A 17771-nucleotide genomic window follows, 5' to 3' on the forward strand; every position below is an offset into this window, starting at 1 on the left:
AAGTGAGACATTTGAGGAAACGTCCTCTTCATAGTCAGCTGGTTGTTTGGGGGAGGTTACGGTCGGGGGGGCTCTGTAGTAGAACTGCTGCTGGATTCCCAACCAGAACTGTATAAAACTAAAGAAGCCATTTACAGACAAACACCACAAATGAGCTGTAAGACTTGAGAAATTAGTTTAATTACACGTCTTAATTCGTCTCTTCATTATAACTTTGCAAATGCATTGAAGCAAATGAACCATAATGACGATGCCTGTTCTCAGAAGAGCTGAATCACCTAGATTGCCTCCTCCGAAACGCATGTCAGGTGCGCCTTAAAATATTAAACCACGGCTCTCTATTTTGCTTTCATTTTCACTCATTAATTTTTCCTCTTAAATTCTTGATGAATCACAAAGCTAATTAGTTTTCTGTTTGATTCATGTCAGGCATGTTTTTTTTTTTTTTGTTTTTTTTTTTACTTAAATGACTGTTAATTCCTTCTATAAACTACACTTATTACCCCACTAACCGCGTATGTAACACAGCTCTGCTCTCATTATCAGTTAACTGTAAAAACGTGCAGGCAGTTCCCTATTTTTTTATTTTATTTTTTTACTCCATTAAGTAAAGGGAGTGCATAATTTGGCTCGTAATTTAACATCTCTACCAAGGTTGCTGTAGGAACTACGGGAGCTGACTCACTGTCGACCACCAGTCTTCTTTGCTCCGAGCTAATCAGCCGATCAGTGACGGATGCTGTTTACCTCTCAGGATTATGCATGTGTTAGTAGGAATGGTTGTCTGCCAGATTGCCTGAACGTGTTCGGGAAGGGAAAGGAACAGGATGCGTCCTGAAGATTAGCTGATCAACAACTCGGTATGTTCCAGTTGGTCTCCTGGCTACTAAATATCCCCCATGAATCATCCTGCATGTCCTCTATTAGGCTATTGTTTCCAAGAAGAATAGGAGATGAAGAATGGACCCGTTTTACAGTGCGGCACCCAATACTCCCATTTCGTTGCAGCCTTGATGCTTCTTTGCACATTTGGGAGAACCTTCAATAAAAATGTGTAAAAAGCCTAAAATTAAATGCCTCTTTTATTACAGTAGTGAGTCACATTTAGAAAAAAAATGAGAGGAAAGATATCCAACTTTCTGTTTTCTGAGAGAGAAAAAAGTCAATTTCATGAAATATTTGGTTTTAACAAAATTACTAAGAGTCCAATTATCACCAAAGACATTTTAATATTTAATTAAAACAATGCAACTCAATCTAAGTTCTTTTTGATCTGAAATGAGAGTTTCACCTTGTAAGATTTCAAGTTATAGAACGTATTTGTATTTGTGGATAGTGACTGGTGTAAACCCCTTGTAGTGGTTCAGCGTTCACAAATTAATCTGTCTGGGTATTTTTTTATTCAAAGCGCATCTAAAATATTGGAAAGGAGTACGCAGCCTGGGAAGCCAAAATATCTGCAGGTGATGCTGTTTGACGTGCTGTTGGCTGGCGTTTGCAAAGCAGCCAATCCAGGAGTGGCATTTATTTTCCTCGGTGTTGATTGGCTGTACCACCAAGAGCAGAGATGTTAGCTTCTGCGATAGCGCTAGGACGGTTTCCACTGTGTATTCTAATGCATATTCTGGTATTTTTGGTGTTTGGTCTGCTACATTAGGCAATTGCAAGTATGTAAAAGTATTAAAAATGAGGGTAAAGAATCGGGAATGTGACATATTTTTAAAAAGTGTGAAATACCTGAATTGTTCTTCGTGGATGAAAAATAAAGAATCACATTTTACACATCCCAAACATGATCTTTTACTAGGAAGAAGTGATGTACAAATATCTGATTTAAAAGTGAAATTTGCTAAACTGTACTGAGACTTTAACTTTGCCTTGATGAGACCATAGTTACAGTAGGTACAGTAGAGGATTTGTGATGCTGTTTGCCTCTTTGTCTTTTAAACACAATTCAAACCTTGTTAGTATCCAGAATCACATGCATCTGAACTGGAATCCTTTGAAATTTCATCTGTGAGACTGGCTTTACATTCAAAGGACACAAACAAATATACGCTGCAGTGAATCAAGTGCATATAGACCACAACGTAAACCCATTTAAAGTATGTTGTGTTCCTGTGTAGCCCGTTGACAGCAGAGACATGTGTAAAAGCCAGCTCTGTTGCCTAGCAGCTTCATCTTTTTCTCTTCATCCAAAAAACCTGCCAGAAACAAAAACCCTCAGAGCTGCCATATAGCTGCCAGGCACAGGTGCAAATGTGCATTAAGGGACCTCTTGTCTCTTGCCGTGCACTTTGTTGTTTAATTATCAATTCTTACTATGATTTAAACATAAAAATAAACTAGAATTGGCTCATCATTCCAGCAGCTAAAGCTCAAGTAGAAGCAGTCTGCTGGGTGTTGTTGCATGGTGTTAGGTAGGTTTGTCTCGATTGAGTGATATATATATATATATATATATATATATATATATATATATATATATATATATATATATATATATATATTTTCAAAAGGTAAATGTGCTGCAAAAATACAAAATATTTCCAAGTAATTTTGGTCTAGTTTCTAGTAGAAATATATTTTGTATAGTTTTGTCCTATACTCTTGAAATAGGACAAAACTAACTTACAAATAACTTTCAGCAAAATACAGAAGCTTGTTTTATTTCACTATTTCTTAATAGTGATGAATAAGTTCTTGTTCCACTTGCAGATTATTTCACTTATAACAAGACATTTTTCCCATGTTATCAGTGAAATAATCAACCAATAGAACTAGTACTTTTTCATGACTATTAAGAAAATATCGACTTAAAAAAAAGCTCCTATCCTCCTATATAAACTACAAACCTCCAGCACAAAGATCAAGCGGTTTTAATGCGGTTGTGTTTTCGTTTCATATCTGAAACTTGAACCTATTTATTTATTTGAGTCATTTTTTTTAACCCCTCCTTACACAAGTCAAAAACAACACACAAACTCAAAAGAAGTCCTGCTTGAAGAGAGGATGACAGTACAGATGTACAACAATGAGGGGCTGTAGTTTTGTTTTCTACCAGTAAATTGACGACCCATTGTGGATGTCCAATAACTGGTTGCACTGGATTTCATCTCGAGGCGTCAGAGTAGAGGGGTCTGAATATGAATTCTCGCTATTCTTCAAAAGATACTTTTAAAAAAATATTTCCCAACTCTTCAATCATTTTCCTTCATTTCTTTTACATAATTATGAGAAATGTTGTTAATTTGTGGTTTTTAATATAACTAAATGCTAGCGTCTTTAACTGGTGTGAATATCTTTGCAGCTAAGTGTCTTTACTTTGTGCCCGTCTTCACTATTAGTGCATCGCTGGAGGAAGAAGAGCCACAGGTTCATTTAGGGCACTCATAAAGCACGTTTATAGATATTTATGCAACGCACCCACCTTCTATCCTGAGTGATGGAGCTTTTCATAGAGGATCTAATTTTACGCATTATGTGCCATATAAACAAACCAACAATCTTGATTTATTTAATGGGATCAGCCATTATGGGAGCAAATAACCTGCGAACCAGTCCTCAGGCTGGCGGCTGGAAGCGGAGTAATCCATCGTCCCCGAGACGCTAATTCCATCAAGCGGCCCTGACCCCAACCTGAATGTACGCTCACCGGTGTCACGGAGATTGATCGAGGGAAAATGAGATGCAACAGCGCAACGGCAAGGGATGGGTACGAGCTGGAGACGGTAGAACGGGTGGGCGGGGGTCTCTGTTGTCGGCCCCCTCCCCTCCGAGCAGGCTGCTGGTGTCTGCTCATTATCGGGGTGGCTGGCTTTCATCAGTCAACCCTATTTCTACATGATGAGGTTGTTAATCTGCACGGTTAAACAGGCACCTGATTTCTCTGTCGTCCTTGTGTGCGGCTGCTGCTCAGGTCGAATGAAGTCGCACTTTAACCAGGAGACTGAGCCGTTCTGAAGTATTTCATTTTAACATAAAACAATAGAATTATACAGCGCAGGCCACATTTATCACAACTTCTGCTATAGAATTGCCTTTAAATGAATTCATGTCCATTTTGCATGAATGCACAGTCTCGTTTTAAAGCTGCGGTGTGTAACTTTTATAAAAAATGGTTTTGCATATTATTAAAACTGCCACTAGTTTGTGACAATAGAGTATGAGACTGATAATCTGAAAAAATCCTGCTCCTCTACCTTCTCCTTGTGGTCCTACTGCCATCAGAAATGCACCCAGGCGGAAATGACCATTCAGATGCAGGGGGAGGGGCTTAGTGCTGTCGATCATGCTCATAAACGCTGCTAAATGGGCAGGCGGAGAACTTGTTGTTACAGGAAAATTGTTTTTCTTTCGTCATCGGTGGCCATGTTAACTAGCGTTAGCATTCATGGAAGACTTCGTCGTGGGGAAGGAGCTGTAGCGTAGCAGAGAGGAAGGGGAATGTGTCTCTAGAATGATTGACACTGCTAAGATCCTCCTCCTGCCTCTGATTGGTTGTTTTTGACTGAGCGGTGTATTTCTGTAGTTAGCTGTTGGACCATAGGAAGGAGGCAAAGGAGTTCAGATTATTATTTTTTTTGACCGAAATGGTGGCGCGTTGTTGCAGTCGTCTAATATTTATCTGCCTTCTCGTGCTGCTCAACATGCTTTATGTGACAAATCTATTTTACACCTCAGAGAAACAGAAACTCGCAAATGACCAAATAAAAGCTTCCAGAAAACCCCCATCAACTTAAAAAAAAATCTTAAATTGAAATTCAAAAACAATTTTCCATACATATAAATTAAAAGGCTTGTCATATCCTAATATCTCTGTATAGACTGGACCTCCCGTTAGCCAGCCATAATGTTCAGGCAAGCTGCCGCGTTCAGTTTGATCGTCCCCAGAGAGCCGTTCTAGATGCTTGTTCTTTTCCCCAAACAGCTTGGGCCATGGCGGAGCATGAAAGGGATGGTTAATTAACAGCATTACATGTCTGTCATGTCCCAACTACCTTTTTTTTTTTTTCAACAGACGATTAAAGCACAAGCAACTTATAGTGTTCCTAAGGCTCAGTGTATTCGTGTCGTATGTTGTAGACCGTTCTGAGGAGTGTGACCTGGGCTGTGGTAATGTGCTGAGACTGGGTGTGAACACGGTGACTGCTGGTGGATGAAATGTGTCTTTAGCAGCTTTTCCAGGCAGATGAGAGCTAAGGGTGAGCTGTAAAGATGCCGGTGCCTGTCGCTTTCCAGGCAATATACTGTACTGTTTATCTACTATACCGTGTTCAATCGCCCCGAGTTATGATGCTACCTTTTTTTTTATGCTATACGCAAATGGACTCAGCCTTGTGAGGACCTCTCTGGGTAATTACCATATGTATATTTATGATGTTTGAGACACTTCATATTATACATTGTAAACCCTGGAAAAACACAAAATAAACATATTTTCTTCTAGTTTCTCGTGCATACTTCTCATGAGACAAAATCTAGTGCAAACATCTCATGCGACAAAACTAACAAGTAGCTTTTCAGCAAGATATAGGAGCTTGTTTGAAGTCAATGATTTGTGTTTACTTCAAAAGTTACTAGTTTCACTGGCAGATTATAACAAGGCATTTTTCATTTCTTTCTAACTTTTTCTTACTGTCAAGTTGAAGCAAACAGATTTACTTTCACAAGCGGAGCATTGAGGCTTTCACCATGAAGTTCCACTTGGTACACACACACACGCACCTACACGCACACACACACACACATATATATATATATATATATATATATATATATATATATATATATATATATATATATATAACTATTACAGATTTCTTTGGGTTTATTTTAAATGTGATGAACACATTATTGACTTAGAACAAGTTCCTATATTTTGCTGAAAAGTCACCTGTTAAGTTAGCTTGTATTATTTCAAGTATACAAAAAGATTTGTACTAGAAGCTAGATAGAATACTTTGTAAAATTTAGTATTTTTGTAGTAAAGATTATTGTACATTATTTCCTGTTGTCTAAAGAAAGTAGTTCTTTCTTTTAATGACCTTCATTTGGCAATATAGACACATTTCTGATTGGCTAATTTGTTTCCCTCAGTAGCAGCACCTTGACAACATGGAATCCGGCTCGTTTTCTGAAATTGTACTTTAGAGAAACCCTTCCCTCCTTTCTTACTGAAAGTAGGTGGCGTGGCAGCTACATGTTTTCCTTTTGTTGGGGAGGTTGATGTAGATGGTGTTGAGATGAATGGAGCTCCATACAGGACAGAAGAGATGTTGTAATCCTCAAACTATCTATGAAAATAAAAAAATAACCTAAATATTAGGTTACAAGCTTTTTACTGTGTTGCATCTGGAAACTTGTCGCCTGTTCTCAGATCTGTAGACGATTACACTTTTACCTCCAGACAGTTGTTACCTTTTGCAGATACTCTTGTATTCTCCTTGTGTCATGCAGCTAATCTGAAACCTGTCCCCGAAATCAACCTCCAAAGCAGTAAAACGTTACTCATAATGTTCCGCTTTCAGTGGCAGGTGTTGTTTTCTTTCCAAACGTGGTAATTTTCCAAGTAGGCAGAGGCGCGTTGTGTCTCCAGACCGCTTTAACCTTGCGAGCTACGCCGTGCTGCTGTTGTTCCCTAGGATAATTACCAACTCGCATGTCGCACATCACAGCCATCGCCAAACCCCTGCTTGGCTCGTAAGTGCTTTCAATGCTGTCTCTCTCTGGCGTTTCCGTCATTATTGACAGAGCTCAACCGTCTTCCGTAAAGACTCGACAGGCTCGTCGTCTCGCCGATTCTCCAGTGTCGTTGTTGTTTTCGGCGAGAGAGAAAGACAAAAGGAGATGACAAAACGACTTTAAAGTGGCTCTGCGTGCCTGGAAGACCAAACTGCACATTCAGAACAATGTGTCCTCTTGACATTGTGTGCAAACTTGGCTTTGGTCTGTTGGGAATTCAAGTGTCAGAAGTGTGTAACAGTGCAGCTGATTGTAGAGAATTGAATGAGATTTTCTTCCGTCTGTTTTATTATTTTTTTTACCTGTTATGAGTATAATGTCCACAGGTGGATTTTCAAGAAAAACCTGCTACGCCCAGCATCTTTTTTGATGGGAAATACGGCAGCTGGGAGTCATTTCTACATCCAACAGAGAGTTTGCTTGGAGTTTATTGGATGTTTTCAGAAACTTCCCAAAAACTGCTGCCGTGCTCATGTTTGCTTTAATGTCTCTGTTATGCGTTGGATGGCACGGCTCTGCTGTTGGTTAATAAGAGGGGACTCATTTCAACAGCAGGAGGCAGCTGCTGAATTAGAGCTCAAGTGTCCTCACAAAACACTGAAGTGCAGGATACCTTCATCTGTTCTGTGGTAAATATGAACAGGTATTCCCTCATGTTCTCTATATTCATATCTAAATTGATTTGAAGAGCCTAAGCTGCACATGAAAGAAGCAAGGGAACAGAAATGCAGAATTACATCTAGTGGAGAAAACCTATTTTTGTTTCTGCGTTAGTTTTCTTCCAGTATTAGCTGCGTAGTCAGCAGGATCCTCGTGTTTTGGTTTGTGCCGCTCAGGTCTTCTGCAACCCAAGAACCAGAACCAAACGTGGAGAAACAGTGTTCAGTTTTTAGGCTCAATCAATCTGCAACAGACTTCCAGAAAACTGCAAAACAGCCAAAACACTGAGCTCCTTTACCTCAATGCTAAAAATCCACCTGTCTAAAGTCCCCTTTCATTTGGTGGAAATCACTTGGACAGATTCACCTACCTGTGCTATATGAAGTTTCTAAACTGCACTTTCTTGTGAACATTTAGATAAGCTTAATGAAAAAAAAATATCATAGACTCTGCGAAGCACAAACAGACAGGCGTCCACTGCAAAGGCTTGGCTACATTTCACTACATCGGGCCTTAATTGGCAGTTTTCCATAATTTTTATGTATGTTTTACAATGTATCCGCTTGCTTAAGTAGTGCAATGAAAAATAACAAGTGAAGTTTAAAGAATAAGCATCTTTTTATCTTAAGTTTTGCATCACTTCCCTAAGTACATGTGAACTGCACATACTTTAAAAGCAGCATCTCATCTTCTTGCACTCTCTTCAGATTTATCCTCCCATCTTGATGTTCCTACTGGTGTCTCCACATGCTGCCACGGCGCTCTTTGTTCCTCTTCCTTTGGGTGTGTGCCTGGGTGTGTGTGTGTGTGTGTGGATGGGAATGCATTCCAAGAGAGCATTTTGACGATGGGTTGGATCTCTCGGTCTACTCCCCCACCCCGTCTTCCCTTTACGACGGGAGTGTGGAGTATGTGAGTGAGAGTGTGTGTGTATCTGTCAAGAGTAGGGTTTGATGTTGCTCAGTATGAGCTGATATTGCACATATATATATATGTATATATATATATATATATATATATATATATATATATATATATATATATATATATATGTGTGTGTGTGTTTTGGTAAGTGGTATGCAGATGAAGGAAGAAAAGAAAGACGGGCGTGTTGGAGTTTGGGGTGTGTGAGGGGAAATGAGACCCGGTGCCGTCTGCAGGTTTGTTGCATACCTCTGTAGGTGTGTGCAGTGCAGAACCTCCCCTGTTATGAGCAACTCCGGGGACTCGCATGTTCATTATTCTTCCTAAAAGAACCATTAAAATTTCATCAGTGCAATGCAATCTGTGGCAGGGCGGGGGGTAGGAGTGCGCTTTCCACTGTATCTGTGCAGGAGAGAGCGAGAGAGAGAGACTCGGTGGTGTGAGGGGAGGGCAATCGCATCCTCCACTCATTCACCGCTGCCTGCCTTCATGCCTCTCTCCTCCTCCTCCTCCTCTTCCTCCGCCTTTTCTTCTTCATCACCCCTCGTCTCCGGTGGCTCGATCCCCTCGCCGAGAGCTCGCAGATCGTCGGATTCCGCCAGCATCCCTGGTTCCGCTCTCGCCGCTCCTCCTTCTCCTGGCTCTCACGCGTCTCCGGAGGAGGATCTCCTCACCGTTTACGATGACGAGGAGCTAACATTCAGGTGGAAAGTGTTAACAAGACGCTTTTTTTTTTTTCTTTCTTTCTTTCTTTCTTTCCCCCCCCTGGTACCGACGGATTGGAATATATTGAGACTGAGCTGGAGTCTGAGTGGAATATTGTTTTATCTTTTTTAAATGAGTCTGTGGAAGTTAAAGGTGAGGATTGTATTTTTTATAAAGCAGGTAACTTGTTGATGAACCTGGAAAGAAACCATGTGGTTGATGTGTTTTGTCTGTGTGCAACTTTTTAAACTTTAATTGCTGATATATATATAAATATATTTTTTTATTTATAACAGCTTGAAATAGGTGAGCGGTGGATTTCCTCCTCACACGCCCTCTTCACCATTGTGATCTGTTAGGGATATGATAAAGTGCATTACGGGGTTTAAAGAATGAGAGTTTAAAAAATATATTTTTAGGGAAAACTATGAATAATGTAAAATATTCAAATTTTGACAAGCCCATATTTTGAGTTTTAGACTTTGCTAATTCTTTGCTAATGCCAGAAAGCATTTATTTCTGCATTTTTAAAATCAAATATAGGTTTTATAAAAACGCAAACTGTTTTTTAAAGACTCTCTGTACAGTCTAAACTTATCCACTTCAGATGCAGTTAGTTTGTTTAAAAAGAAAATGTGAATTAGATGTTATACCATCTAGTGGTTTGAAGTGAATCAACCAGGCTACGTCAAGTGGAATTTCGTCAGATGTTGAAGTTGTCCATGGCGACTATAAACATGAAGTTTATAGTTTTGGACTACACATCTCAGAAAAATGGAGAGGTTTTTCAGGAATGTGTTGCTGTCAGACAAGTTTAATCGTTCCATGTTGACAAATTCTGCCGATGTTACGCCCTGTCTGAAGACGTAAAGAAAGAAATTCAATTCTACTGCAAGCCGATAGCTGACACAGCTGATCCGGCATGTCGGATAAATGTTCGCTACGTCAGAATTTATTCGGCAAGTGCGTCTCCATCTTCACCTTAGCACATTAACTCTTGAAAAGCTACAAGTAAATCGAGAATGTTATTTTGAATTTTGCTCTCTACATCAGCCTTTTCTAATGCAATACTTCAAAATGTACCTTTTTTTTATGAAATCAAATAACTTTTACTTGCAGTAGGGAAGACACGCAGATTCAAGGTCCCAGAGTCGGGAATTAAACCACGTTGTGGACAATTTGCCTCCATATATGGGCCCCTGCTCTGCTGCTGCTCCACACACCACACTGACTCACTGTGTTCCTAAAGAGCTTTCAGGTTGTTTCTGTCATGTCAGTAAATGTTTCTTTCTACCGGATACCCAGAAAAACTGCTAGATAGATATTTTAACAGCAGTGGTGGCCATTTCAATACTAGGTGTACTTCAGTACATTTAAATAGGATCAAAAAGGTCATTAATCTCAAACTTAGTCTTTTGTGGTCAGTGTATGATTAAACAATTTGAGATTGGTTGGTTTAAAGCCAAATTTCAGAACTCTGGATGTCTGTTCCTGTATTTTAAAAAAGCATTAAACTAAAAACATTGATGCCCGTAATCTCCACCAACAGGTGGCAAAAATGTCGACTTTTATATTAAAAGTCTGAATTAGAAGATCTGTAGCATTGCTAAAGCAGTGAGCTATACTGCTACAAAGATTTCATGAGAATCTAGCATAGCTTTCATATGCTAAACATTCTCCTGAAATCTCTAGGAGCTGGCATTTTGTGTAGAAACCCAAATGTTTAAAAATTGGTTTCATTCTGCTTGGGGTTTCTAACACAAAAATCCAGACTCAGCATGTGTAGAGTGGTCCCATCCATCCATCTTCTATATACCCTTGTCCCTTACTGGGGTCAGGAGGGTTGCTGGTGCCCATCTCCAGCTAACGTTCCGGGCGAGAGGCGGGGTCACCCTGGACAGGTTGCCAGTCTGTTGCATGGCAACACAGAGACACACAACCATGTGCACACACACTGACACCTAGGGACAATTTAGACAGACCAATTAACCTGACAGTCATGTTTTTGGACTGTGGGAGGAAGCCGGAGTACCCGGAGTAAACCCACCATGCACAGGGAGAACATGCAAACTCCATGCAGAAAGACCCAGGGGCCGAGAATCGAACCCAGAACCTTCTTGCTGCAAGGCAACAGCTCTACCAACTGCGCCACTGTGCAGCCCTGTAAAGTGGTCCCTCTCTGTCAATCTTTCAAAATAGATTGTTTAGTCCGTTGAAATATTTCTGATTTTAACAGATCAAATGCAATAAAAACTTATTAACAAACCATGAGATAATCTTTGAATCCAGTGAAGATTTGAAGCTATGAAACGGGTGCGAGGTTTGGTGTCACTAGCCACTAACGGTTAGCACAGTGCAGTACTTACAAATTGTTGATATTTTCTCTGTCTCCATTTCTTTTTCCTACTTCCTACCTAAAAGCCCACAGGAGTGGTCAAGGCTTCCTCATTGCCTTTGTGACACTGTTGTCTTCACAACAGGACGACTCAAGAACTCCTTCCCTTTCTGCTTCAAATTAAAAGTCTGAAACACTGATTCAGAGTGCTAACAGCAACTACAGCGTTTCACTGGAACAGCTTCCATTTGACGAGAAATATTCTGGCATTTTAATCTCAACATCTCGTTGTGCCCCCACTATGTGTCCGCTGCTGTATTTTGCCAGCATCGACTCTCTCAGGTAGAGCTGATGGTGCTAATTGGGGCCTAATTGTGTTTCCCAGTCAGCCCTTGTTTCTGAGACACAGATGAAAGACTTTGTGCAATTTGTGTGTGAAAACAGAAAGGAGTGTACGTCTGGGAGTGAAAAAAGAGACTGCTGTGTGTGTGTGTGTGTGTGTGTGTGTGGGGGGGTGTGTGTGTGCGTGTGTGTGTGTGTGCGTGCGCGCGCCTGGACTTGAGTGCAATGACTGGTGAGTCTCGAACCTCTTTGCATGTGTTATGTGCGAGCCCATCTGTGGAGGTCTTCTGATGGATGATGAGTGATGGAGGTTGTGAGGTGCGTGTGAAGGGGGGGGGGAGGGTGTCGGGTGGAGGCAGCGTGGCTGGTCCCCCCTCTCCGCGCTCCGGCTTGTGTGAGGGAGAAAGAAGCTAGGTGGTTTGGCAGTACATCACGGGCTCGGCTAATGGAATGCCGGGGACTTGACGGGTCCTCACTGGTAATTCTTTTAGCCCTCCCTTCACACCGTGCTCTAGGAGGGGAGTGTGTTTTTGGTCTGAAACACACAGGCACTGCATTGCATTCGTACATGTCAAGATAAAATCTTTGTACGGCCTGCAAACTGAATTTAAAACCTCAAGACTTTTTGATTTGGACTGAAAAACCATCCCAAAACAGATGTATGTGGATAAGAGCTCATTGGGATAATGGTGACAGCAGTGGTAGGAAGTTATCCTACAATCAATGGGTTGCTGGTTCGATATATACCAGCAACCCATGGTCCACCTCTGTTATTGTGTCCTTGAGCAAGACATGTCACTCCCCTTGCCTGCTGGTGGTCTGTCAGTCTGCCCCAGGGCAGCTGTGGCTACTGTCCAGTATAGCTTACCACCATCTGCTGGTGAATGCCTGAATGTACTGATAAGCACTTTGGGGTCCTTGATGAGCACTATACAAGTACAGACCCTTTACTATAATTAGCTTCTTTTTCTGCCATTCCATCTGGTATCTCAGCAAATAGTTACTGGTGTTGAGATTTACCAAGATATTAAGAAGTTATGGTTTGAAGTCTGAGCTGGATGGTGGCGTATGGCCTAGTGTGCATGAAGGAAGCAGTCTTGGGTTTTCTTCCTCACACTGTACAAAAACATGACTCTTTGATTCATTGGTGTTAGTCTGTCATGGAGTAGTGACCTCTTCAGGGTGTACCCTGCCTCTCGCCCAATGACCTCTGGAAGTAGCCGCCAGCCTCTACAACCCTCCGAAGAAAAGCGGGTCTAGACAATGGATGGATGGTTTCAAGGCTACTAAAATGTTCTGTCATACTGTTCCTACAGTGTGAAATTCTTTCAGTGAGGTGGCAGAGAAAGGTCCAGTTCCTCCAACTGTATGGAACAGAAAGTAGTAGAACCCTACGCCTCACACACCTGCTGCTGCACACTTCCTGTCAAACACCTAAAAGAATATTTATACATTTAAAGTAAAGCCCATCTGTGCAGAAAATTTTCTGGTCACAAAAAAAAACCATAGACAGTCGTGGAATGGAAACTGAATGAATCCACAAATCTGTGGAACAAATGTGTTGCTTTTTATATCTGTCAAGTTAAAACAGCAAATGGTACACTTGTGAGTGCATTTGCTATCTCCACCCAACTGGCACACACATCACAGAGAATCAAGCGCACCCATCCCTTTCGCGACTCAGATCCATCTGAAGTCTATAAGGTAACTTGGCACACCTGTGCTCACAATGATCTCTGCAGACAGAGAGCCTCAGCTTCAAGCTTCCACAAAGACACCACTGGTAGGAACTGGACATTATGCACAGTTTATATCATTTAATCTGCATTCAGAAGACCAAATTAGCCTTGGTGATGCAATGGGTTTTATGTGTTTGGAATGTAGTTTATTTGTTTGTTCATTCACTGTTAACTTAAAAGTAATTAACATTACCTGGAAAACTAGTAAATTAGTTCGTTGTGATCTGTAATTGATTTTTTTTCATTTGTTTGTAGGTTTTCAACCTGCTCTGTGACTTCTGAGCACTTATGTGAAGTCATGGTGGTATTACACTGTCAATTGAAATAATCTAAAGACAAAAAGAAAAGATAAATAAAAGGTGTCGCTGAGATGAGTGGTTCCTGCATTTCTGTCATCTAATCCCAGTAAAATACATTGCAGGTTGTGAAATCTGAAAGTGGTAAATCATTTTTTCCAAGCCTCAATATTTTTTTAAACATGTATTGAGCTCATTTTTAAGTTTTTGAAACATGCTTTTTGACAACATACCTGCATAAGTTATTGTTTTGCCAATATAACTACTTCATTGCATATGAACTCTTATACATTGCAGATACGCCCTTGCTTAGCACAATTTAGCATAACCAAAACTGTAATTCTGTATATATGTAAATGTCTGTAGGAGCCTGAAGGGGCCTCTGAGGACGGACTCCATCAAGTTCCAGATTTTTCTAGTTCATGACTACCATTCTTATGACTTTAGATCTTCTGAAAGTAAATAAGCAGAAATATTAGGTATAATGAGTATACAGATTAGGCTTTTATCCAATATAAATAAGTATTATGGATGTTCTTTCCAGGGAATTGATGTTCCACCAGAATATCCCCAAATCTCTGTTTGATCTGATTCATTTCTGCCCCTTTTTCCCTCGGTGCTGCTGACAAACCCCAGCAACGATCGCCGTGTTTGATGAGCTTTATTTTCCTCAGCCGTTCCTCCACTTACAGCGAATTCTCACTGTGCAGCTGCTGATGAGCTGTCGACTCCCAACACCCTCCACCCAGTCGTGAATTAAAAAAAAAAAAAATGGAGCACGTGTTCTTCAGCAATCAGTGGTTGGGTGTTGCTGTGCTGATATTTCTTGCTTCTAATGGGGCCTGTATGTGTTTTGGTGGGCCTCTGGGGTCTCACTTACAAGCATGGTGCATGGTGCTCTGCTGCGGGGGAGGGGTTGGTATCAGGAGTGTGTGTGTGTTCGCGCGTTTGACTGTTTGCTCCGATACAAAGTGAGTATTTGTGTTTTTAAAATGTTTGGAGTGTGGAGTCAGGGAATTTGAATTGCGTCAGGTTACTGAAAAGTGCTGAAATGTGTGTGCTGCTTACTTTTGCTAGCTTTGGGATTATTTGTGTAAATTGTGATCTGGTTCAACATTTTTTACGCGTCCCATCCTATCGTCTGAGGGAAACAGCGTGGTGAGTCTTTTTGCCTTATACTCTCGGCATTGACTTGCTCTACGAAAGAAGGGAAATGGTGTAATCCCCTAGTTTCCAAATGAAATGAGGAATGAAACACCAGGAAATTAAGAGGAAAAGTTACAATATGTTTTAATAATTATGGTTTATAGATAATAAATGGCAAACTATGGATACCTATTCCCTTGAATTTTAATTTATCTACTTGAGGCTCCAGTAACCCTTGCACACTTAAAAAAAAAAATTATAAATTTTTCCCTTCCACTCAACTTTCTATTAATAACGTGGACTCTTTTAACTTAAGTCAACTTTACAATGAAATAAAACAATCAGGCTAAGGTTTATTTTTTTAATTATGACAATAAAATTGTAATACAAGAATAAAGTAATAGTATGAGGAGAACGAAGTAATTTTACAACAACTCAAACACCAAAAATAAAGGATCCAAACTTATTTTCTGAAAACAAAATTTGTCTTGTAACTTTAAGACTTATTCTGCTAATATTATGACTCTATTCACATAGTTAAGCAAAACATTTCTCTAGCATGGCTGATACACCATCATAACAACTCACAGAAGGAGTGATTGAAATAAAACTCACTTTTTAAAAATGTTTTCTGTCGGTAATTAATTTTTTTTTTTTAAGAAAAGAGAAAATCAATTTAAATTCGGGTCCAGTATGAACATTTAAAAAGTGTTTTCCCTCTTTTTCTCCCTCCCAAATAAAAACCTTTGTAACCATATCATAGCTCATAGATTTCAGCACTTGTTGTTTCAACTCGAGCTAGAATGAATATATTATTGCATATATTTTTGCGTTCCTCATGTTTACGTTAAATCTCTCACATAAACGTCTATGTGATCTGTCCCTTTCGACGGCGCCGCATGCACGTACGCGTATACAGACACAGCGGTGTGCTTTATTGGACGAATCGAGGCGTGTCCCTGTGCCTCTCAACGCCGAGCGGCTCTTTAAAAGTGAGAGAACCCGAGCCGCTCTCCCTCTGCCGGTTGTATATCAGTCAGGCAATTACAACCCTCACAGATCTATTGGTAATAAAAGCGAGGTTTATGAAGCGTGAGCGGGCCAGACTTTGAAGGGGGGAAAAAAAACGTTAACCGATGAGCGGTATTTGGGACTGCGGGGCGTGGCGGAGGAGGAGGGCTCAGTTGTTAGATTTGTGGCGTATTTCACTTCCCTGTCCTGTGACGCATCTCGTCCTGACCCCTTGACCTTTGCTTGCTCTGTCTCTGTCGACTGCGACTCATACTTAACATGTCAGCAGACGTGGACGACGTGTGAAATTGAGATTTCAACCCCCCTTCATATCTTCATCCTCTCTTTTTCGCATTTAGCTTTTAAAACCTAATAAAAAATAAAGATAACCTCCCCCCTCTCCGCCCTTCTCCCAGCTTCCCCTCCTCAATCCTGCCTCTCCAGCGATCCACCACAGCTGTAATGAGATTTGATGTTAATCCCGACACAATAACGCAAGATTACAGCGTGCGCTCTGCTCTGAAGCTCCACAAAAGCATAGCGAATAATGTAGAATGGATTTGGCTGGTGAAGGCACGTTGATGTAATCTATTTGTGCTGTAATGCAACCTATATGCAGATGAGTAAAACCTTGAGAAGTTTTGTTTTCTTTTTTTGTTTAGCGTGTAAACTTGCTCTTGCACAAGTCAATTAAGGAGCAGCATTGCTGGGGGTGACGTCTCTAGACCAGCTTTGGCAATAAAGGGAAGAATAGAACTACACTGGCTCCCTGTAACTCAGAGAATAGACTTTAAAATACTGTTGTTAGTTTATAAATCACTGAACGGTTTAGCACCACAATACCTTAAAGATCTGTTATTGCTGTACCAACCGTCTAGACCCCTCAGATCTTCTGGTCTGCTCTGCATCCCCAGAACCAGAACCAAATGAGGAGAAGCAGCATTCAGCTTCTACGCACCACAGATTTGGAACAAACTTCCAGAAAACTGTAAAACAGCTGAAACACTGGGTGCCTTTAAATCTCAACTTAAAACCCACCTGTTTAGAGTTGCTTATGGCTAAATTAGGGTTGGAGGGTGGGTTTTGATGTCTTTGATGTTTTTATGCATTTACCTTTTTAATCATTTTTTTTCTTTTTAAAAATATCTAATGTTTTTATCTTTACTTTTTAATTTCTTTTTATTTCTCTTTCTCACCGTTTCCGTTTTAATGATGTAAAGCCCCCCGGAAAACGTCCCAGTTAAACAACGTTTAACTAAAGTTCTATGGGGTTTAGAGTCCCTAGAAACCTAGAGGTTGGAATCCTTGTCAAACGGTGTTTTTGACTAAAGTCACAGAGGGTTAGAGTCCCAGTTAAACGACGTTTAACTCAAGTCCTAATTGGGGCGCGAGTTTTAATGTTATCTTTTTTTTTTCTTTCTTTCTCACTGTTTATTCTGTTTTTATTTTAATTATGTAAAGCACTTCGAAATGCCTTGCTGCTGAAATGCGCTATACAAATAAAATTTCATTGATTGATTGATATAAGAGAGCGAGGGACTGAAAAAAGTGGTTTGGTTTTGTCAGTAAATGACCAAGAGTTAAAATAACTGTTTCTTAAATTGAAATAACACTAAACATCTTTTCACACTGGTCAGTCCATCCAGGATGTTGTCCTTTGTATATTTGTGCTAATATATGATGTTAAATGTGACTTTTTTTTTTTAATCGCCGTACTTGTCATCAAGTAAGGCTGAGGCAGCAGTCACTTAAACCAAACGTTTTTGGCCAATTTTGAGGAAAATTGCAGTAAAATCAGAAGAAAATGTGGGGATCTGTTGATTTTGCATGAATTTTGCAGATTTGTGAAAAACTGAAGGGACTTATTGA

The 17771-nt window shown here is 40.3% G+C and overlaps 1 protein-coding gene across 6 annotated transcripts in view; it reads left to right on the forward strand.

Annotated features, from left to right (window-relative positions):
• nav3 (neuron navigator 3) overlaps nt 1–17771 on the forward strand; it is a 381588-nt gene that overhangs the window by 61947 nt on the left and 301870 nt on the right. For 2 of the 6 annotated variants that reach the window (XM_017302697.2, XM_081603799.1), the window contains exon 1: nt 8509–9186. The exons of 2 other annotated variants lie outside the window; for them this stretch is intronic. The gene's annotated coding sequence lies outside the window, so the exon portion shown is untranslated. Of the gene's footprint in view, nt 1–8508; nt 9187–13466; nt 13494–17771 lie in introns of those variants that run through there. 2 more of the 6 variants (XM_081603800.1, XM_008401338.3) reach the window with 2 other exon arrangements.

This window comes from Poecilia reticulata, chromosome 23, assembly GCF_904066995.2.
Source record: "Poecilia reticulata chromosome 23, P_reticulata-male-v2, whole genome shotgun sequence".
Classification (NCBI taxonomy): domain Eukaryota; kingdom Metazoa; phylum Chordata; class Actinopteri; order Cyprinodontiformes; family Poeciliidae; genus Poecilia; species Poecilia reticulata.